Raw genomic sequence first — 24,133 nt, 5'->3', positions numbered from 1 at the left:
GATTACATCGGTAGTTGAGGAAATATGACATCTAACAATGAAAAAATTTTAAAACGATACAAGAACCCATAGTCCTGAGTGAGTCATATTAATTAGTCAAACTGCTAAACTTCCTCTAAAAGATGGTGGATAGTTCAATACATCATAGGGAAGTAACAAATATAATATATAGTTTAATGTGTGCATGGATTTTTAGTTGTTTCTTATGTTATGCTCACAAAAAAGGCCCAAGATGTCAACTTTGGTTTATAAAATTATTGAAATAATCTAACCAGTGAGGAAGTAGCATTTAGACTTTAAGAGAAAAAAATTTCTGTACCACTTTTTAAGTCATACAAAGTATATGACCTCCCAAAGCTCACAGCAATCTCTGGAATGGGAATGGCAGATCTTGTTGTTATATTTATTACAGATGAGAAAACTGAAGTTTGAAGAATGCAAATGACCTACCCAAGTCCCTCCACTAGGAAACGGTAAATCTTTGGCTCATATCCTTGTTCTGACTCTTAAGGCTTTTACTTTCTACTAATATGCAGCCAAAGCAGATAAATGAGTGTAATGTCCCAAATATGTAATATTTTAATAATGCACTGACTTGATTGCTAAAATAAAGAACACATTCCAAGGTAGGCCTGTGTTACTGCTCTGCTCTCCCAAAAGACTCTTGCCCTTTGGAGTTCTGGATTAGTATGGCATGGAGCTCAGTAAATATTAGTAAAAATAGCAGTTATTACTGAAATGGCTTTATACTTTTCAGTATGAAAAGGAGATCAGATTAAATATACCACAGAAATATAATCTTAATGATTTAAAAAGCATTTGACAGATAAAGAAGAATCCATCATTTTAAGTTTCACATCCATTGTTTTAAGTTTCACCTTTTAAGCAAGTGGTAAATAACTCAGCAAGAATCTAGGATCACAAAGAAAATGATTAAAGCTTCAGAAAATCAGATCTATGGAGCATCTTTGATTTGCCTATTTTTAGGATAATTATAAGAACTTATAAAGAATAAGCTGGGAGCTATGGATCCAAGTTCTGATCTCAGCTGTAGAAAGGGAAGGGTAGCATATGTAAAAAAAATTATAACCTCAGAGACCTCAGAGTTGGGCTGAGATTAGGTGTCTCCAGGCAGACAGCAATAAGCATGGGTCCACTGAGGACTGAGGACATTGTCATTGCGGTAACCTATCTCTTCCCCAAATTCTCCCTTCCGTCATCTTCATTCAGGTTCTCATTATAGCAGCCAGGGTGGCTGAAATGCTTTTATCTTGTCTTCCTGCCCCAAACGCCATCACCCCATTAATCTCCTAGACAAACTGTTAATACAAACTCTTCTTTGGCCCTTGTTTGCTCTCTTGAGTTGTGCTGGTCAATAAATATGGTAGCAGCTAGCCACATGCAACTATTTAAATCTAAATTAATTAAAATGAAAAGAATTAAAATTTTACCTCCTTAGTCATACTAACCACATTTCAAGTGCTCCATAGCCACGTTACTTTTATAGAAGCATTACCTATTACAGCCTATTTCCGTTAGGACATAACTTTCATGGGAGAGGGCTGATCTGGAGCATAACCACACCCCTCACCCAAGCATCCAAGGCCTACAGTGACCTCTCCTTAGCCCTCACTACCTTGGCACACACCCTCGACTCCACACATTTTTCTCCTCCTCTTCCTCATCACCATTACTACAATTACAATTAAAATACTAATAACCCTTATTTACTTAGTCCATATTATGTGCTAAGTACATACATTTATAGAAGAAGGGAGGGAGGAGTGGAGGTAGAAGAAAAAGAAGAACTCGATAGAGTGGGGTTTTTTTTTAATCCCCATTTCACAGAAGAGGTTTAATGAGGTCAAGTATATTTCCCAAAGATAAAGAGGTCATTATTAGTGGAGCTTGAGGAGAAACCCAGGTCTATCTGGCCCAATAGCTGTAGCATTTTATCCTGAACCAGTGATTCTTAACCAGGGACAATTTGGCCTTTCTGCCAGGGGTCATCTGGAAATGACCATTTGAAATTATATCTTTTTAACTCGGAGAAACTTTCCTCTGGCTTTCTTTTTCTTGCTATCCCTGCCTCTGTTCTATATTAAGGAGATTCCTATTGATAAATGATGGACTTACTGGAATGATCTGTTTTAGCTCCTTTTTCACATATTTTTAAAATCCCTTTTTCACTTCTTCTACATTCAGTGAGCTTTTCCTTATCAGCTGAATTATTATTTGCCTCTAGCGCTGCCAATTCTATTTTTAATTAATTCACGAACAACCTCTTTGGGAAATCATATATTAATTGCCAGGAATGTTTTCTTATCCTCTGATCGATACTTTCCTAAAATTCATTTTTGGAAGGAAGTTCATTTTAAAGTATGCAATACTTCAAATCTCTCTAAGAAGGATAATTGTAAATTCCCTTGTTCCCTGAATCATCTTTATTTCCTCAGGAGTCATTTTAAAAACGTATTTTTCTTGTTCATGCTGCTGGTTTTTCTCAAATGTCTTGATTTGGAGGATTTGGGGTTCTTTGTTTTTATGTATGAAGACCTAGGCTGAGGATGATAGGTAGCTGCTGTAAGTTTCCTCTGCAGTCATGCAGATCTGCACCTCCAGTCACCAGGAAAGCTGCCTACAGGTTCTGGATAAGTGGACAGAGTCTGTCAGGAAGCAGGTATCCCGAGGAGCACGGAGACGCAACTGGCAAGTGAGCAGGTTAGGATCCCTACAGTTGTTTCAGTTCTGCATTGATTTATCTATACTAGAACTGGTTCCCAAACTAATCACTTTCTTTCATTAAAGGCTAGTGCTTGTTTTCACCGTTGGGGGCAAAAGCTTCTCCTGTGACTAAAAATGTAGCAAGGAGGACGAAGAATAGAAAGGGTTGCAATTGTTATGAATATGGTTTCCTTTTTTAAAAAAAACTTCCAAAATTTATTTATTTAGAGAGAGAGTGTGCGAGCAGGGGGAAGGGACAGAGGGAGAGGGAGAGAAAATCTCAAGTAGACTCTGCGCTGAGCCCGGAGCCAATGCGGGCTGGATCTCAAGAGATCATGACCTGAACCGAAATCAAGGGTCGGATACTTAACTGACTGAGCCATCCAGGCGCTCCCTGAATACATTTCTTAATGAATTGCTATGATAGTCTCAGCCAGCCTTGGACCCTGTTTGAGTTTGAAAACTCTAAGCTTGGGATTTCTCCAGGTTTCCTTGCGATGGACCTACTGTTAACTTGGGGCCTCCTTGCAGCAGTTTTTTCTTTCTTTCTCCATCTATATTCTGACTTCTAGGATAGCTTCAAAATTTTTTGTTAGGGTTACATTATTTTTCAACATTTTTATTACTTTAATAATAATTAGGAGAAAGGAGAAGTGTGTATGGTAACTCCTCCATTACTGATCATATGTAATATTCTTTACTATGAATTTTTATAGCATCGATCTAAGTTTGTACTCTTTATACTTATTATTCCAGCGTTCTGTCTTTCCTATTTACTAGCTAGTTGGAAAAATTACTTCCCTTTCCTGGGCCTTTTGTTTTCCGTAAAATAAAGAGCATATCTGATTTTCAGAGTTGACATGGAACACAGGAATGCATGTTGAAAGCTGTACCATAGAATATAAATGTAAGCTATCTTTATATATAAGACTTTGTCATAGGTCCAGAGTAACAAATACTGCAAACGTGGAGAATAGTCATGGTTACAAGAAAACCCTTTCCCTGTGCATTAGGAAATGCAAGTGATGCCAACTTGAGACTAGAATAAAACTCTACCCACGATGCAAAAGAACCAGACATTATGTGTTAATAGCAATAATAAAATAAGCAGTTGTTCATGGATATATTTTACAACTAATGGAAAACCAAAGACAAAAGTGGACCAAGAATGTGGTTGATGTACCACATTGCTCAATTAAAACAAATTTGAATTTTAGGTTTGGCAAAGAACATATGACTTAATGTCGTGTGATCGATCCCTTTTACTTGGAAAAATTAAGAATGTGAATATTTATGATACTGAGTATAATTTAGTGTTACTAATTCGCTGCCCCCCAAAATATTACTGCTTTAAGGTGGCTTCAGTTACTTGAAGGTTTCTGCTCTGTCAGTCAAGACATGAAGCACCAGTAAAAGGAAAATAAAGAAAATTAGAATGACAGTAAACAGTAATTGTAAAAGTTGTAGAAATGGTAACAGAAAATTAAATGTAGAAAGAAAGTTAAGAGTCCCAGCAGCCTTTGAATTCAACCCATTGGGAACCATTTGTAGAAAATTGATGAAAGGAGTATTTTCCCTAAATTATTATTAAACCCAGCATCTTATCTTATTGACAGCCTTTATTCTTAGAAACAAACAGAACACATCAAACAGACAAAACAAAATAAATCAGTGTGAATGTACGCTGAGTGATGCAGATATGATTCACTCTCTAACTGCTATTAATTCTCATTTTCTGCATGTGGTTATTACATTCTGAAGTTGAATGTCTGTAGAGGATAAGGCACCAGCCATAGTTAAATGTTAATGGAGCCAGTGACATAATTTAAATTCAAGGCCTCATCCAAAGGAATGTGAATAAAATGCATTTGTTTGGCTTTTTATGGCCACTATTAAAAGTAAAGGAAATGAAACCATAAACAACTAGGCTCAGATATTGGCCTAGCTGAGGCTGCTTTGTAGCAATAGAAAGCCGTATTTATTGACGGGGAAGCTCTGTTTAACTTATCCCGTCTATCTCGATTACCACCGAGGTTAAAAAAATGTACTTGGCGGCTTAGACAAAATGTGGAATGCTAATACAAAGTGAGTTCATTCCGATGTATTTTAATTTTCTGTTGTTGTACAGGGCCGGTACAATTCCTAAGTGTTATTTTTTTCCTGCTTCATCTCTAAGGCCTTAGCCCATAGTTAATGTGGTCCCAATTACTTTTGCCCCCAATATTGATTGTCTCTTTCTTCCTCAGTAATAAAAGGACCCCTGCTATTTGGAGGTTTCGTGGGCACATGGACACTCAGAATAAGATCCAGAATTCCAGCCTCCCTGGCAACTAGGGGGAAACTATTTGACTAATTTTCAGCCAATAAGATATGAACTAAAGTTGTGTGTGAAACTGACATTTAATGCTTAAAAGGAAGGAGTGCACTCTTCATCACTCTTTCTTCCTTTCTGCTGGTAGGAAGGAATTCAGACTTGATGGCTAGAATTTCTGCAGTCATGTTGAATATGATATAACCTTGTAATGAATTTCCATTTTGTTGAAGCCACTGTTCTTTGGAGTTCTTCCATGACTTACAGCCTACCCTAGTCATCATTTGTATAACAACTTTGCAAACTTTAGAGTTACTTTCAAAGGCTCTGAAATGTCATCTTACAAGTACCATTATTCTTTATATAAATAACATTTATATTAAAATTGTTACTTAACGGGGTGCCTAGCTGGCTCAGTGGGTAAAGCCTGCCACTCTTGATCTTGGGTTTGTGAGTTCAAACCCCACTTTGGGTGTAGAGCTTACTTTAAAAAAAAATTTATTACCTAAAATATACTACTCCAATCAGTTACCAAGTCCTATCAATACTACTTCCTGGACATTTTTCAAAACCATCCAGTTCATCTATATCCCCAAGGACTGTGTTAGTTTCCCATCACCGTTGATCTTGACCACGGTGATAGCTGCCTGCATCAATGCTTGCTCTACATAAGCCATTACACACATAGTCACTGGGCACGTCTTTTTAAAAATACAATCTAATCATGATATTCCTGTGTTTAAAACCATAGAATTATGAATTCATAATAAAGTCAGGAATCAGCCTCTTTGACTCTCCAGGCCCATCCTGGCTTTATTCCCTGGGGGCTATTACACATATTTTTATTCTCTTTGCCTGGAACACTCTTTCTATGCCTCTCCCCTCCCCTCCCACTTCCTTTGCCCCTCTACTTATTCAAGTCCTGTTCATTGGTTAGGTCTGAGATTTCCCAGGTAAGTCTTCTCTCAGCCTCTGGCCTCACAGGTCTGCTCCTTACATACTCCCATAGCGCTCTGCATTTCTTTCACTTGTATTTGTTTCCTCCACAAGACCAGAACCTCCATGACTGTGTGCCTCATTCCTAACCAGAATCCCAGAACCTACTGAGGGGACTGGTACAGAGCAGGTGCTCAAACAACAATGTTGACTAACAGACTGATCCTTTATTCTCTTCTCTTTCCCTAAAAAGCATATCTGATATCTCATCCAAAGTTCCACTTAGCAAAATTCCGTCCATCCTCTGGATCATTAAAACTGTGTATATGCTCTCTCCTTTTAATTAGATATTTACTTTATTCCCACCCCTTTTTATGACTTTATTTTTTTTAGAACAGTTTTAAGTTTACAACAAAACTGAAAGTATGGAGATTTCGCATACACCCACTTCCCCCACACATGCATAGCCTCCCCTGGGATCAGCATCAGTCACCAGAATGGTACGTTTTCCACCAAGGATGAACACTGACACCTCATAATCTACCCAGAGTCCATAGCTTACCTTAGGATGCACTCTTGGTGTTGTCCATTCAGTGGGTTTGACAAAGGTATAATGACATGTATCTAAGATTGTAGTATCATATTGTTACTGCCTTAAAAATCCTCTCTGCTCCACCTCTTCATCCTCCCCCTTTCTACCAATATTTACTTTTCTTGTAATCATATGCTAGACTTTAATTACAGTTATTTGTTTACAGAATTCTAAATTTTGGAGGGAACACATTCTAGAAAATATGAAGTCTTTTAGAAAAGTTTTTTTTTTTAATAATAACAGCCTCAATTTAAAAAGCTATTTATTATAATGCCTTCCTCCCAACAGAGCAGGCATTTCTGGAGGCTATGGCTTTTATTGCCTGTTGCAAGTGGAATGGCACACTAAAGGCATTTAACAAATGGTGTTATAATGTAGTGAAATAAGTAGAGTTTGAAGTTAGATACCCATGGGTTCAAAGCCAGGCCGTGCCCCTCATCAGCTGTGAGAAATTGGGAATTTATTAAGCCTCAGTTGTATAAAACAGGAATGACAATAACAACCTGATTAGGCCTTGCAGGAGTTAACAAAGGTAATTTACATAGCGGAAGCCCTGTAATTCGTAGCGATTATTATGACTTTCTAAGTTTTCATTTCTCCACCCTCTTCACAAGAGACAGGGTAGATGCTTGGCTCTTTCTTTATGTTGTTTGGAAGCTGAGGAATATCAGTTTGATAAAGACAAGGCCTAACATTAAATAAAAGGTAAGACCTGTAGAAGTGTTGAAGGTACTGTACAGTTTAGTTTATCGTGCCCCTTTTCTCCTTTCTGCCCACTCTACTACCATAGATAAGTAAATAAACAAACAGGTGAAAAGCAGCAAGGCGAAAGATGAAATTATGTTAAATCATCCAAGGTCTGCAGAAAGGCCTGGAAATTACATACATTCTAAATTACACCACCTGAGGCCACTCTGCTCTCGGGAGAGAAGCTGGCTTGGGGAGATGTTAAGAGTTCAGCTGTCTCCCCTGAGGTTTATCTGCAATGCAGATTTTTCTGAGTCTTTCCTAGCTATTTCAGCTCCCCAGACCGACGAGCTGCTCTCGGCCTGCCCAGCTGGCTTAATAGGATTTGTCTTTTCTACAGCCTGCTTCCGGGGTTGTCCGCCACCAGAACATGTTCTGGATAAACTTTTTCCCTCCCAACTTTATATGAAAATCCCTACCAATCCCCAAAGTTACAAGGGTCCATTATTGCCTGACTCCAAGAAAGGTAAATTATTGAGGAATTATTTTCCGCACTCTGCCTCTTACTTCACACTTGTTATGTTTTGCAGAAGCTGTCAGCCCCTGTTGCAGAATAAAGAGTAGCATACTCCTTGCGGGGCTGGCGGAGCCAGGACACTGAGGGTGAGCTTTGAGGCAGCTGCCCAGAATTTGCAGTCTCGCCCCCCCCCCCCCCCCCCCAGGTGTTAGTGCTGCTCAGCTATCTGATTTCATATGCTCTGCTCTTCCTTCTCAGTAGGACTCAACAAATCAGTTGAGCCAGGATTGTGACTATAGCACCTTGCCTGCAGGTTAAGGTGATGTTTTCTTTACGTGCACAGATCTGCACTCAGGTTTTTATGACTGAGCAAGCATATTGTTGAGAGGCCAATAGCTGAGATCAGTTCAGGTTGAGGTTTCTCTCACTGATAACTGTGTGCTCTGGCCAGTAACTCTTGTAGGGAGAGGTTTCTCACCAGTAAATGTCAATAATCCTCACTTCAAAATTGTGAGAAACACATGTCACATGGATTATGAAGTGTTTAGCAAGATTGTCAAGTACGTAATACATCTTCATTTTTAAAGCCTTACGTTTTGTATCTACAAATAAAAATTAGATTGTAAAACAGACTACTTAATGACATTTCTACTACAGTTGGGTATCTGGAGGTGGTGAATAATAGTGGCTGGTATTCCAATTATTTTTATTTATATTTAGTGATAAACACTAGTTACAGGTAGTCGATGAATCTTTTCCAGTTTTTCCTTGTTTTTCTCTTTAGTCATAATAATGGAGGGATTTATTTTCAAAACATTTCATGAAGAATTGTCTCATTCATTTCTACATCTCACATGAAAAAAATCATTTTCCTTTTAGGCTTAACTTTAACCATGTTTTGTATTTCTGGAAAATGAATTTTTTGTATCCAGAGGGAAAAATTACTTATCTTCATAAGATATTTAATAATCATTGCTATTTAAAACATTCTTTTTTTTAAAAAAAAAAAAAAGGTAAATAGCTGCTCCCTACTTAGAAAGAGAATGAACTCTTATGAGTTACATCCGAAATGCAGTAGGCTTGGAAGTCAATATGTAATAAAGGTATGCTCCTGGGAGTTTTTATTTCTTTAATGTTTGTTCCCCGTGTGTCTCTAATGACTTGCCAAGTGTGTAAATGAGAAGACTGCTGATTGATTCTGGTTTCATCAAAAATGATTCTTAAGTCTACTACAAAACAGTTCTGGGAAGATCAAATTACATTTGGCTTTTTTCTGCTAAAGAAGACCTGCAGATAAGAAAGGATAAAGGATATTCAGCATCTTAGTCTCCTTCGAAGGAGTACTAATATTTTTTAAAATAAATCTTAAAGATTTATACTTTGTATCTACAAACTAAAATTAAATTGTAAAACGGACTACTTGACAACATTTGAGGAAGGAGGTGGTTTACTTGTGTGACATGCATTAACTCTTCTAAACTTTAAGGTTCATCTTCATAAATTCCTTTTGTCACAGACATGTGGTGTGAAAAATCTCTCCAACTAATTTATACAACATCTGACTCAAGCATATTATGTGGTTGTTGTTGTTTTTCTAAACTAATTGTTTGGCTTTTGATTTTTATCTAGTTTAAAAGGGAAATTGACTAATATGCTTTACCTTCAGTTCAGCTCAAGTGAGGTTCAACTATCTATTTGCTTTTTATATTCCCTCAACATGAAACAAATCCACTCTTGGTTAAAAAGAAAAAAAGTTGGCAGATTTCGCTTACCGTTGGGGTTAAAAATATAATTGACTTTTAAAGCAAATATAAAAGCTATTAGGGTTTTTTTTCTTCAAATACATTTAGATAGAATTAGCAAAGGATGCCAAGGGCAGTGGGCTACCTGTTCAGTGATGAACTAAGGGTGGCTGACCATTCTGTCCATGTTCTGCTTCAGCCAGACCCAGAGTCACCATGGCATCCCTTTGCTGTCAGAAGGCTTGAGCTTTCTGTCAGCTCACTGGATCAGAATCCCAGCACTTTGAAGAGCTAGTGTAAATAGGAGGATCAATACAGAAATAGACCCTAAACTTCTATTATTAGTTTTGACAATTAATACCTACTACCAATAAAAGTACACATTTGCACTGGGAATCTCTTTTCATCAGCTCATTGCACAGGAAGCAGCACCCCTGACAACTGAAAGAGACCAAGAAGACTCAGGTTCTTTTAAAAACCTTAGTGGATTTTGAGCACACCAAAACTAGACCAATTCTCCGATAAGATTTTTGTAAATGTGAAGTACTTCCTATGGGGCTTGGTGTCACTTCTCTAAAATCAATATTGCACATTGGAAATTCTCTACCAAATTTTGAAATGGCTCATAACTTGCCCTGTTTTCTGGAAATAGGAAGAAGCCTGGCAAGAGATACTCTGGTGACCATACTTCTCTAGCAGCCATAAGAGGGAGGCTAATGACTCAGGCAGACATCTCATGTTCAAAAATCAATGGCTTGAACGGAGTCCACGTACAACAGAAACTGTTTAGTCTTAAATATCCTTAAGATTTTTAAGATACGATGAAATATTCTTAAGTAAGTAGATCATGGGCTGTGCACAGCCATTTTTCATCTAACTTGAGCCAGGAGTCAAACTGGCTTCCAGCATGGACACAATGTTAGTTGAACAGGATCGCCTTTCCAAACAGAACCTGAGGTCAGGAAGTGTCTGGGAAAAATAAACCCTTTAATTTATTTAAGGTTAAAGTACAATGTCAAAACTACAATATGGCATGGCTATTCTTTTTTTTCTACGTAGTATGTTCCCCATGACTGATTCCTAAGAAGACCATGACACTAATCAATAATCAGTAGAGAGAGCTTTATCACCTCCAGTGTACCTTCATAGTTATTGTCTCATTTGATATACAAACTTGAAAGTGGAGCTTAGCACAGTCAATGGCATGTACATGAACAATATCCTCCCTAATGATGTTCCATTGACCTTTGGTATCTAGAAGAGAAAAACGGGCACAGAGAAAACATTTAAGGGTATGCTTTCAAAGTTTTTTCTGCTTGATCGTGCGCAGTTCCTTTTGCTCAGTGTTAATAGCTAAGTGGGGAGGGGGTCACTCTCCCTCTTTCATCACTGTTTAGCCTTTGCTCATCTCTTTGTATCCCCTATTTGTGGCCAAATACCCCAATGGCCACAGTTTTGCACATTTTTGGCAGAATCTCAATTTTTGGAATAAATGTAATGCTATATAAGAGGACCCGTCTTTTTAGTAATTGTTCTGATCTTTTCAGAACAACCCACAAGTGCTGTTACTGATTTTGAAGTTCATCTAACAATGTAAAGGATGTGTGTGCTCAGGTGGCAAAAAGACAGATTTGGGAAAGTTTGTATAATGCCAAGGTAAATCCACAGATGCCCTGCTTTTGCTGGACAGAGGAATGAGCAATTGCCTGGGGGGGACATGTTACACATTCCAGTGAGCTAAGGGTTCTGCCTTGCTGAGCTGTGGCGGGTCCCATGGTCTGCTAGAGGATTTTGTTTTGCATACTGTGTGCTTTTACTAGTTTGCATTAATTTACCTCTGAGAGTCACCAGATCTCTCCAGCATTAAGGAGAGGTACTAAAAAGAAGGCTGTAGATTAGGGTAGGGACCAAGAAAGATGAACAGATTTTAGAATGATTGCATTTGTTTAATCATAGCTTCAAGTTAGTATTCCCAGTAGAATACCAAGGTATTCATTAAATCTGTGACCAGTGCCCTTGAAACAAGAATGCTGTACAAATCCCTGTCTTAATCCACCCTAATCCAGATGAGCTAATTTGGTAGTTTGGCCCTTGCATTAACTACAATGACTGTCACACAGGGAGTTCAGTGCCCTCTCCACGTAATCATAAATTGTAGCAAAAAGGATTTTGCTCTGGGTCTCAAGAATCTTACCAATATTCATTTTAGTGATTCATTTGTTCTCTGGTAGGAACATCAGCAGTTAAAATAGAATTATAACTAAAAAAAGGGAGATCTTCTTAATGTGACTATCTCGCTTTCTCTTGGAAGCTCTTTGTAAAAGATTTCCATAAAATTGTCATGGTATTTTGCTGGAGTAACTTACAATGGCAGTGTGTTTTATGGAGAGCAGTTGGGATTTTTCCATATTATGCAGACAGGCAGGCCAATAACCCTGCATATATGAGCCTTGTTTGTGGGGAGAACACTGTTAGGTTCTTTTATGGCTTAAGTAAAAATAAGAAATAATTATCCTTCTGTAAAAGAAAATACTGATAATTATAATTTGCCAGGCATGTTGTGTATGGGGACAGGAAAGACAAAGTGTTAGCGTTGGCAAATCCCAAAACAATACTCTGCAGACTGAAATAAACTCTCACATCTAACAGCCTCCCCACAGAAATCCTAAAAACTTCAGGGTCTGAACAAGACTATATAGTTATGATATATTAAGCATAATCAGAGAGATGGAGATTTTAAACATAGTCCAGAATTTCCCATTTTATTTTAGTTAGTATAGCAGAAATATACTGAGAGAGAGAGAGAACGAGATTGAGAGAGAGAATGCACAAATGAATAAATAAGCTCTGAAAGGAAGATATTTAGATAGAAGTCACTAAGTCTTGTAAGAAACAATTTAAAAAATTCAAGATACTTCTAGCTCTGTTTATTAGTAGTCTCCACTAAAGTATTTTGGTGAGACTCAAGTCAATATCCTAGGAAGTTCCGTGTGACTTTTAGATAGCAGTTATGGAAATAGATTTATTCAAAATGAGCTCTTTTGCATTTGATATATACAAGATAACTTCATTCTCTGACAATAATTGGTATAGGAAAAGGACGTTTGACATGAATCTTCTGCAAACACAGATCAAATTTCATTAAAAACATAGTGGGGAAAAAAGTGTGATGCAATCATTAGTTTGGAAAAAATACAATTAGACATTATTGAATAAGTTTATTATAACTCTGCACAGAAATTTTTACATTATAATTCCACCTATAGGCTGACTCTAAGAAAAACTAGTGTTACCCAAGGGATAAGTCTTAGGTAACAAGTGGATGATCATTTTATAAGCAGTCAGCTCATTACTGATCTATATTCACATTATGATGAGAGGAGATCCAGTAGGAAAGAAATTTTCCAAATTTGTAAAATGGTTTCCCTTGCTTAGAATCATATATCAAGGCTTTTCTTCAAGAAATCACCCATTTACTTGACACCACCACAGAGGACTATTAGCAATAAGTTTTTCAGTCTTTTTGATTTCTGGCTCTTTCAGAAAATCACTTGAAGACTGTTTCTAAATATATGTCCATGGGTAAAAATACCCACCCAGAGTGGCTGGGTATGACTCCACATGTTTTGTTTTCAGGCTCAAGTAAAGGGACAGGTTGTTCCTCTTGATATTAACATGTGAAAAAAGAAATAAGAAAATTGGTGTTAAAGTTCTAGCAGATTCACTTTGTGGACCCAGTTTAATCCGAAGCCAGTTAATTAGCATTGACCTCTGTTAAATTGGGCATATAGAGAAGCTTTGGAAAAATCTGTACAAATTCCCTCCTTTGTTTTGATGATATCATTTTGAATGCAATAAATAATTATGACATTTGATAGTTGAGATCATGTCTATGAGTCATTTGCTTTTGCATCTATCAATGAGGCTGTCTTTCCTTTTTGGTGCTGAGTAACCGCATAATTAAATTGTCATTTAAAGAAAAAAAACAGCAGAATGTCAAATGCTTACTCTAGTGACACATGATAAAGAAGATCTCATATTTGTATTTTAAGAGGACTCCACAGTAAACTTATAGTATTAATGATACTAAATAAATCATTTGCTATTGTGTTCCTGTTAAACTCCAGCAGAAACATTTATTAACTTAAATGTGTTTTTTAAGTTGTTTTAATGATCAGAAAAACTAATAGCATCTGCCTGTTACTGTAATAAAATAATGGCAAACTCATTCAGTCACCAATACTTCTTATATTACAGTGGACAAATTCAAGGTACATTTCTAAGTAGGAGGTATTTTACTTTCAAAAAGAGCTGGGAACTATATAAACATGGGATACAAATTATCATTTAAAACATTTTCAAAAGTTGAGGGATGTTCTGAGTATTTAATTTTTTTCTCTTGAAAGAGATATATACTTAAATACAGTGAAAAACAACTCTTCCATTGATGAAGATGAATTAGTGAAGAGAATATATAAAATTTGATCCTGGGGTCAGTCCATACCAAACACATTTTGAAATATAATACATTATTCCACCATCCCTTTTAGTGGTCTTCAGTGTAATGATCCTGTGTGGCTGCCTAACCCCTGTGAGTGTGCTCCATCACTAGGTCCTGACCAGCCTGGTTCCTTTCACCCCAGAATCCTCACTGTGAAAGTCCCAAGCTAAAAGCTTATTGCTTAAACCTGCTTGCATTTCTAGGTCCCATCTCCTTATTCCCCTTGCTATCCAAACTCCTCGAACATGTTCACCCCACTTATTACCTCATTTCTCTGTCCTGTTGTCTTCATAGCATTTTGCTAGATTTTTTTCTTTCACCCTTCTACTCGTAAAACATTTTTGAGAGATCTCCTGTGCTCATCTTATTTAAAAAATCAAATGGTTGCCTCCCAGCTTTTAGGATGAATAGCCTCTCTTTGCCCCAGCAACGGTGCAGTGGAAAGAAAACTGAAAACCTGATTTCGGTCTTGACTGCCTACCACCACTGACGGCAAGACCTCAGACAAGTTATAAACCATGAAAAGACTATCAAAGATTAAATACTGTGCGCATACATAAACAATATTACTAGCCGCCACCCATTTCTCCTTGAAATTGCTTTTTCATCAGAGTCTGCAATACTGACTTGTCTTGTTTCTTCATTATTGTCTTTGCTAGCTTTTCCTCATGCTGCCACCCTACCTTTGGTCTGTCCCAAGACTATTATTGGTCTATCTCAAGACACTTGTTCCACATACATTTGATCAGCTTACCCATTTCAATTCAAGATTAATCTTCCTAAAACTCCACTGATTTATAAAACCTAAACTACCTAAAACCTCCAAGAAATCCCTGTTACTGCAGAGTGAATATACGTACTCCCAACTAAGATTCCAAGCTCTCTGTCATATGGCCCCAACCTACATTTCCAATTCCCCCAAATTCCCCGTGTACCAACCACTTGTAGTTCTCATTGCCCACATCTCCTCCTGCTTCTCTTCTTTTGCTTCTACTATTGTCTCAGTTTCTTCTTCATACCTCATCCTTGCTTGGCCAAATCATATGCAACTATAACATTCACCTGAAATACTATGCTGTCCTGAATAATTGAAATTCAACATAATCTCTCCTTTGATTCAGGACCCCCTGATTTGTACTTTTCATCTGTACTCTTACCCTATGCTTTGTGTTATAGTTAATTACCATCCAAGATAGGATGATGTAAGCTCCTTGAAGTCAGGGAGGGTATTTCACGCATTTTTTTTAACAGGTCGAAGTAGACAAGGTATAATTTAGTGTTTAATGTATAATAACCAATGAAGAAATATTCAGAATGAGGGTGCCTGGGTGGCTCAGTCAGTTAAGCATCTGCCTTTGGCTCAGGTCATGATCCCCGGGTCCTGGGATGGAGCCCCACATCGGGCTCCCTGCTCAACCAGGAGTTGGCTTCTCCCTCTCCCTCTGCCCCTCCCCTCCTTGTGTGCTTGCGCATGCTCTCTCTCTCAAATAAATAAATAAATAATCTTTAAAAAGGAGAAATACTCAGAAATACTTAAACCTCTTGGAAAACTTAAACTTCTAAAAAAAAGTTTTAATGTTTACTGAATTATTTCAATTTTAATATTAAAACCATGAATTAATGTACCCACTGGGTCATTGATATTTTTTTAGTAACAGCTATACTGAGATATACTTCACATACAAAAATTCAGCCTTTCAAGTTACACAATTTAGTGATTTTTTAGTATATTTAGAGATATGCAACCATCTCCACTACCTAACTTTAGTACATTTTCATCATCTACCCCAAAAGACACTCCATACGTATTGGCAGTCACTCCCAATTTCCACCTCCTTTAGACTCGAGGCAGCTGCTAATCTGGTTTCTATCTCTGATTTGCCTTTTCTTCTGGACATTTCATATAAATGAAGTAATACAACATGTGGTCTTTTGAGAGAGGCTTCTTTTACTCAGCATAATATTTCAAGGGTTCATTCATGTTGTAGCAAGAATCAGCACTTCGTTGTTTTTTATGACCAAAGAATATTCTACCAATGAATACGCTACATTTTTTAATCCATTCATCAGCTGTTGGACATTTGGGTTGTTGAGTCACTGATTTGTAAAACCGAAAACAAACCCAGTGACTATTTACTCAACTGCCCTCCTTTTGTACATGTGAAACTGAAGCTGAAAGAGTTATTATTGGACTTTTAACTAGATAGCTATTGGGTTTCTGATTATTTTAGATGCTAGGTCAATAACAATATGATGTAAACATTTTTTTAATTCATTCTTCCATATGGTTAATAAATAGCTATAGAGCACCAACTCCTTATGGTCCAGATAGCAAAAACAGTTATGGTCTTTGTCCTTATGAAGCTTAGAGTCTAGTGGGGGAATAACCTTAAAACAAATAATTATACAAATAAGTGCAAAATTAGAACTATAATAACTGCTATGAAGGAGAGATTCATGAACTGATCTTGTCAGGGTGGATAATTTAGCTATGACCTATGAATAAGTAATACTTAACTAGGCAAAGAGGATGGAAAAGAGCATTTCAGGTAGAGCAAAAGCACATGCAAAGGCCCTGTGGCTACAGGAGCATGGTGTATAAGGGGGAATGCCAGAAGGCTAGTAAAACAGAAGACGAGGGTAAGGGGGGCATAGTATAGAATGAGACTGGAGAGAGAAATAATCCTAGTGAGGCAGAGTATTCCAGGACAAAGTAATGATTTTAGTCTTTTTCCTAAGAGCATTGGACCATTGAAGTATTTTCATCCCAGAACAATGTAAGCAAAAAGGAAGTGCGCGTTGCCTTATATTCCTCTCCCAGGGCTGGGACGCATTTAAAAAGGTAAAACTTGCTGGGTAATACATATCTGTTTTACCAAAACTTGTGGTAGAATCTGTGGCATTTAAAGTTTGTTTTTACTGAATTCCTTGTTATCCAAAGCAGAAACTTGTGTTATTTTAACAGAATAAACAGCCTCCTTATTAGGATTCTCCAATTTTGTAAAGATCTATTCTTTCCAAACCTCCTACAGAATAAGCAATCAAAGCTACTTGAGAATAAATAGATATATAAAGGTCACATTTTTTCCATTGCACAATAACCATGTTTTAGACCTGTAAGATCTCAAGAGTACAGAAATAGTTCTCTAAACTGCAAACGGTTAATATCTAATTCTTTAGCCCAACTGCTTTTAACTTGAGGTCTGTTGGCTCTCAGGCAGTATATGAATGGGACACAGGAAGCTTTTGTATAAATAAAGGTCATGCCTACATGGGCGTAGATCCAAAGCTTTCATTAAATTTTATAAAGAGTCTATCACACACAAAAAGCTAAAAACCAGATTTTTTGAGAAGAGAAACAACCCATAAATTACCAAGAAAAATATTTGGGATTACTTTGTATCACTAATAGAAGACTAAGCCCATACAATTAAAAACAACAAAAACTAGCAAACATTTAAATGAACAGCTATTACTAAGCTTATATCACCAAAACCACATCCTCCTTTTTTTTTAATTGATATCTAGTCACAGTCAAAAAAATCATAATTATGCTAATAAGATTCGTTCTATATTATATAGCAGTTATTTCTCAAATTGGGATCCCCAGATCACCCTCTTAGAGATCATACTGAATACTTGTGAGGGATGTCGATTTCTGCACTCACTCCGGACCTCTGGGAACAGAAACCCAGGACTCCGAATCTTTAGGATCCCTGGTGATTGTGATGTCCAACCATGTTGAAAGTGCTATAAAATATGATGAATAGCAACACTCTCTGTTCAGTGTTTTGACAAACCAGTCCTACCCAATTCATTGAGCTGTAGTGTAATACCACTACCATGTATCAGTGCATATACATCAGACCCCATGCAAGAAGCTTTCCCTAACCTATCTATCCCTAGTGCTTAAAATCATTCTCCAGGAAAGTAGATATTACTATTTACAATTTATAGAGGAAGAAATTATGCCTGATGAAATTAAATAACTTGCTACATAGAGGTCTGACTGGCTCTGAAGCTTTTCTCTCCATTCTGTCAAGCCGCCTCTTATATACCAGTGACCCACTGCAAGAGATATCCAGAAAAAAGAAAGTGAATGGAGTCATGTGTGAGTCTAACAGCCCCGGTCATCATCCACTGAAATCCACCGTCATCAACTAAGTTACAGATTTATAATGAACAAAGTATAACACATGAGCCTCTCTTGCTGAGCGCAACTGCCTGTCATATTTCTAAAAGAAGCTTCCAGATGTAACACTTTACAGGCAGGAATAGTGTGAATATGAGAAAATTGCTTCCAGTTGTTACAATTTAATAAGCAGAAAATATAAAGGAAAGCCAAATATTCTATCATACAAAGTGACCCTAAATTCTACTAGTATGTATCACTACCAAAAAAGAAAGGGAAAAAAGTTCCGTGTAACTGGATAAAGGAGCTGGAAGACTGTCTGTTGGGCTTCTTTAAAATATGAGCTTTTTTTTAAGATTTTATTTATTTATTTGAGAGAGAGAGAGCATGAGTTGGGGGGATGCTGAGGGAGAAGAAGACTCCCTGCTCCCAGGACCCTGAGATCATGACCCGAGCCGAAGGCAGATGCTTAATCAACTAAGCCACCCAGGCATCCCTAAAATATGAGCTTTTATAAGATTTTTGCTGTGAGAGATGGTTCTGTGATATGTGTAGGCTTAATTATGCTTCATCTCAGTCAACACCTTTGTTAGGCACTAATAATGAAATTATTCAATTTAAAAAAACTGACGATCATGTCTATTTTATAGTCATTTACTTGAAAAGAGTTCAAACCTCTTTGTCAAAATCATAAATATAATAAATTCTCACAATTTTGAGAGTGACTAAAAACAAATTAGTTATCATTTAAAAATATGTTTGCATTTCAGTAATGAAGTCAACAGATTAAGAAATTTAATGTCACTTTTACCGTAACAATGGTTTCTTTTTAAAGATCTTCACAGGTTATTTCTTTTTCAGGAAAAGGATTTTAATTGTTGAATTATTTAAGAGAAATGGCTGTTGGTTTGTAGAATACTTAAAACCAAGTGTCTGGAAAACTGGAAGCCAGAAATTGCCCTGGATCTGCTCTGACGGAGTTAGGTTACCTGTCATATAATGGCATAAAGGCTATTCCTTTTGGTCCCTGCTGGAAACTGACTTTGCTATTCAGTCGGCAGCTTTAGCAAGTAATTTGTTAGATGATTGAGAGAACTATTAAATAGACCTTTCTATTTACACCGAAATTTCAGAGGCTGTTATAGGTAATGCAACCTAATAATATGATATGCAAGAACATGGTGAGAAATGAATGGTAGATGTCTTTTGTGATAGTGCATGTAATGTAGGAAAAACGTTAGGGTTTGAAGCCAATGGCCAAGGAAGAATTCTTGAGATGTCTTTGGTACAAAAAGATGGTTTTATTAAAGCCCAGGGACAGGACAGGGGGTGGGGTGGGCAGAAAGAGCTGCACCGGGGTCATGAGGAGCGGCCCATTATATACTTTCAAGTTGGGAGGGGGTTAGGGACAGCTTTAAGTCTCTATGGAAGTTTGGAAGCAAGGTTTCCATGACCTTGAGAGGGCTAACTATTGTTAGGAGAAGGTCATTTATTACTGTCTAATAAAACCTGAGTCATGAGACCCTTCAGATGTATATCAGTGGGTCATATGCTTGGGGGATGACTGCCAACATGTATCTTGGGGGGTAGAGATAAAGGAAGTTTCCAAAGGAATTTTTATATCTTAAAGGAGACCTACAGGATCCTGGAGGTCAGGCTAGGATGGCCTTTTGCCCTTAGCAAAGTAACATTGAGGCAGCTAAGCTCCTAGAGGAATGTCGTTCTGCCTGTTTCAAGGACTTGTCAATGGGCTGTAGGTAGTAAGGAAATTTAATAATTTTTTCTTCTGCCTTTGTTTCCCACATTTACACAGATCCCTTTAAGGCACAAAAACTTCATCTCAGAACAAATTTCAAAGGGAATCTTATTTAAGGACAGAGAAGCTTATAATGTTCTTCTGACAGATACAGGTCCTTATCTTTTGGTCAAACTATGGTATCACACGTGATTCTTCCAAACAATGTAATGGAAATCTGAGTTCCAGATTTTTGTGTTATTTTAAAGTTATATCAGGATCTAATGTGTCCTCACCCTTTCATGTCTATGCTCTACTGTAATGGCTTACAGTGAATTTCTGGAAGCAATTGATAAGATTACCTTCTATTATATCAGGGTCTAATTCCCCCTGTGGTCACCAGATCTCCAAAGAACCAGGGATAGCAGCTGAGGAGGTTGAAGCCGACTTTCTGTGCATGGAGAAAACATTCAGTCCACACTAACTAGATAGAGCCACCCAAAACGTGAGGCAGAGAGGAAGTCACAAATGGCTTCCAGCCTCCTTTTTGACTGTTTCCCCTCACCCCCCTTTTCTTTAGCTGCATGAGAGTTCTTTTAGCTAAATGACTTTCAGTTTGGCATGACATTAAAAAATAAGATGGCTAGGAGATGGAAAAAAAGTGAAATTATAAATAAACGAAACAAAACCACTCTGCCGTGGGACTTGTATTCCTTCACAGAGAAGCTACTTCTGAAATCCTTAAAGTTGAAGCCTTTGTGTAAGGTGAGGTAAGGCAGGTGGCCAGGTGCAGGGGGCACTCACGGGGGGGGGGGGGGGGTTGGCCTTCCCAGTCCCTGGGAAGATCCTGCAGAGATGGGGGCGGTTAGTGGGAGTCGGGCAGAGTCCTGCCCGTGGAATTAGACGACTCTAAGACTTTTCCGTTGTAATTGGTGGGAACCACAATTTTAAAAGATAACACATTTTTAAACTTTCAATAATTTTGCTTAAAGACTGTTGACTCCTCTTTGGCTCTACAGGAGCTCTAAGAACCATCCTCAGAGTGAGAAGGTGAAACCCTACCCCTGAAGCAAACCTTTGTGCCTACCAATGCCCAAAGTGGCTGATGTAGTCCCAGGAGAGCCCAGGAGAACCCTAGCAAGGTGGCAACAGCCCTCACATTTCCTTTGGAAATACAGTAATTAGAGCAGCCGGAATATTTGCGACCTCATTGGTTCACTTGCTGGGTTTTTTTTAAGCTTTAGACTTTAATCTTATTTTCATATGTTTTTATATAAATCAGACCCATGTGGCTTGATTGTAGACGTTAAGCGGCCACTAGGAGCTTTCAATAAAAGCCTTTCTGGAGCAGGCTGTGCTTGGGGTTCTCTGGAGTCCGGCTCTACAGCCCGCAGTCCCCGTCTTTCTGAGCCCCTCCTCCTGTGTTGATTTCTGTACGCCTCCTTCCTCCATTCCAACTGCCCTTCTTCTCAGTGCTGTCTGTTTACTTAAATCTAAGCCAATTAAATAAAGCATAATAATAGAACACCCTTCTGAAAAGAGCACAAAGTAGAGGAATTGCATGGCCTCTGACAGAATAATAGAGGAGGGGAAAAACATTTTAAAGAGTTCCCCAGCGGACGATCTGCCTCCTCCTTTGGCTCCTATTTATAGTGAGGTAAACTCTTTTGTTACCAGCATCTCTGTGCAAAGCCCTCCCCTTTTGTTTGGCGAAATCTTAATGATGTATCCCTGTGTGTTTTAATATTTCTACGATTGCTGATGGGAGAATTATTGTATCATGCATGCGTGAATATTGTTAATAGAATTTCTGGAGCACCTGGGAGTGCTAACATAGTGGATTCAGGAATATGTTAAGGGGAGCTTTTATTTTGATGTATTTTTTCACCCAGTAAGTAATATTCTCACTCAATTAAGAAATCCTCACTTTTTAAAATGGGTCATTACTGGAAATTTCCTTAGTAATAAAATGTTGGCCGCCACTGTTAAGAAAATAACTTAGGAAGGAAAGAAGTGATTTCAAATTAGCATTATAGAACAGGGAGGGATGGGTGCCAACTTAGTACCCACTATGCTAATTAAGTTATCACACATTGCCTCTTGAACAATATGCAGCAAAAGATGAAGGACCTGAATCAGCTGGAGATCACCCTTAATTATAAATGCTTCCCCAAGACTTCAGTGCGTTGGTGAAATCCCTCTGCTTCTGGAGCTCTTAGGACTTTGGGCTAAAAGTAGATTTGCCAGAGTTTCATCTTTCCTGTCAGATAACATTCAGCAGCATGGATTTTCCTCTCTGGTGGAGGCCCCTTTTCTAAATACATGCCTTTTCAAATTCTCCAGCAGTCAGGATGTCGCCCTCAGAGAGTGCAGAAGCTCAGGCAAAGAACTTCATCACTCAGCTGAATTCTGACTTTTTTAGACCACAGCTGGAATTTGTTCACAATGGCCTCAGAAATAGCCCGGTGCTCTGGCACCCAGGTTCAACCAAATGCCCCCTCTTCTTCCCCAGGAAATCTCTCTGTGCTCCTGCAGGTTGACAGATGGCTCCCAGCAGGTGACCTTGGGGCTATTAGTAAATGAGATGCTTTCTTTCTCTGGAACAATCCTTCTCAAAGACACTCTGTGTCCTAAGAACTTACAAAAGGCATTTGGCTGCTAAGCAAAACTAAAGAGAAAAGTTGAAGCTAAGAAACCACGTATTGGCAAGTGAATATATAGTCTCTTCACAGGAAATACCATTCGAAGACTGATATTGAGACCTCACAATTTTCCACCATTGTCAAAGCACTTTCTGCAAATGATTTTATTTAATTCTTGCAGCAACTCTGTAAGGGAAATCTCATTAATAATTTCCATTTTATTGATGATGAAACTAAGGATCCAAAAACTTAGAAGGGTCTGCCCAGTGTTCCACAGCTGGTAGGAGATAGGCCAGTGTTCCGACCCAGCATCCATATCCAAAGTTTGTGTTATTTTTTTTCTAGTCAGAATGGTTAGGAAAATAAACTGTTATCATCCTTGTTTTTATTCACTCATTCAACCTTTGCTAACCACCCACTTTCAAATCAGGGAAACAGGGAAGCCAGGTAGAGAAGGAAATTTCATTGCTTGGAACAAAGGAGTTCATGTATACAAAATTAAAGGATCAACATTTCTATTTTTTTGCAGCACGTACCTCAATTTTTCATCCCTTTGATAAATAGTTATTGAGCAAGTACTTGCCACTAGACGGGGAATGTGGTAGTAAATATAAAAGAAAATGGCCCCTGCCCTTCTAGAGCTTACAGATTTGTTGGAGTGGAGTGGAGTGGAGCAGACATTAAACAGATAAAAAACACACAGTATTGCTGATGGCATAGGGAAATAGACAGTGGTAGGAGTGTAAACTGCTAATACCTCTTGAGACAATTTGATAATATGGTTGCCTTATTTGAAGTGCATTGTATACTCTCTCTGACATGGTTTAATATTTTTTGTTTTTCATTTGAATTCATTTTGAATTCAGAATACTATGACTAAAGGAATTCATATATTTGAGAAAAATGAATGGCTTCTAGGATTGAAATAAAGCAGAAAAAGGATGGGGGTAGGAATTTGTTTCAATTCCAGTAAGGTTTGTTAACAACACAAGGTAATTCATATGAATGCCAAATAGGTGATAAAAAGAAGAACCATACACCTGGAAGTGGCTGGGGAGACTTCTAGAGAACAGCGCTCCAGTTCAAGGAGGAGTTGACAAACCTAGAGGAGGGAGAGGTGGGAGGGGGGATGTGGGAGAGAGCAAGAGAAGAAAAGGAGAAAGAAGAGGACTTTGTAGGAGAGAAGAAAAATATGAAACTGGAATGAAAAGGGAAATTCACAGGTCTATAAAGGAACTGGAGGTTCTGTGAGGGTAGAAAGTTGAAGATAAAGTTGAATCAGTTGAGCATAGTCATGGTGTAGAAGCCCTAGAGGCCAGGCCTAGGAAATTTGGTTTTTATCATGTTGGCAGAAGAGGTTTGAACATGAAAGTGACATCACTAGGAGGACTTCTAGCCAGGTCACCTTTGTGGCCACCTGTTGTGTCCTTGGTACCCCTCCCCCATTCTTTTTCCTCATACCACGTGAACCTGCAGATCTGCACTGACTTATTCTACCATTTTAAAAATGGGTAGTGTTTGTATGAAAATTAGAAACAAATGAACAGATGGCTTTCTGTCAAGCAAAGAAGTGTTAGTTCTTCAGATATATTCTGATCCTCAGCAGAAAGCAGC

General features: G+C 38.0%; 1 protein-coding gene across 20 annotated transcripts in view; it reads left to right on the top strand.

Moving 5' to 3' along the window:
- The window catches only part of MAP2 (microtubule associated protein 2), a 280,936-nt gene that overhangs the window by 144,957 nt on the left and 111,846 nt on the right, over nt 1-24,133 (top strand). For 4 of the 20 annotated variants that reach the window (XM_073879247.1, XM_073879241.1, XM_073879238.1 and 1 more), the window contains one exon: nt 413-473. The exons of the other annotated variants lie outside the window; for them this stretch is intronic. The gene's annotated coding sequence lies outside the window, so the exon portion shown is untranslated. The remainder of the gene's footprint in view (nt 1-412; nt 474-24,133) is intronic. 20 annotated transcript variants of the gene reach the window in all.

Source organism: Callorhinus ursinus, unplaced genomic scaffold, assembly GCF_003265705.2.
Source record: "Callorhinus ursinus isolate GAN/ISIS: 27379988/994484 unplaced genomic scaffold, GSC_fseal_2.0 scaffold2, whole genome shotgun sequence".
Taxonomy (NCBI): Eukaryota; Metazoa; Chordata; class Mammalia; order Carnivora; family Otariidae; genus Callorhinus; species Callorhinus ursinus.
This window is presented reverse-complemented; position numbering and strand designations above follow the sequence as displayed.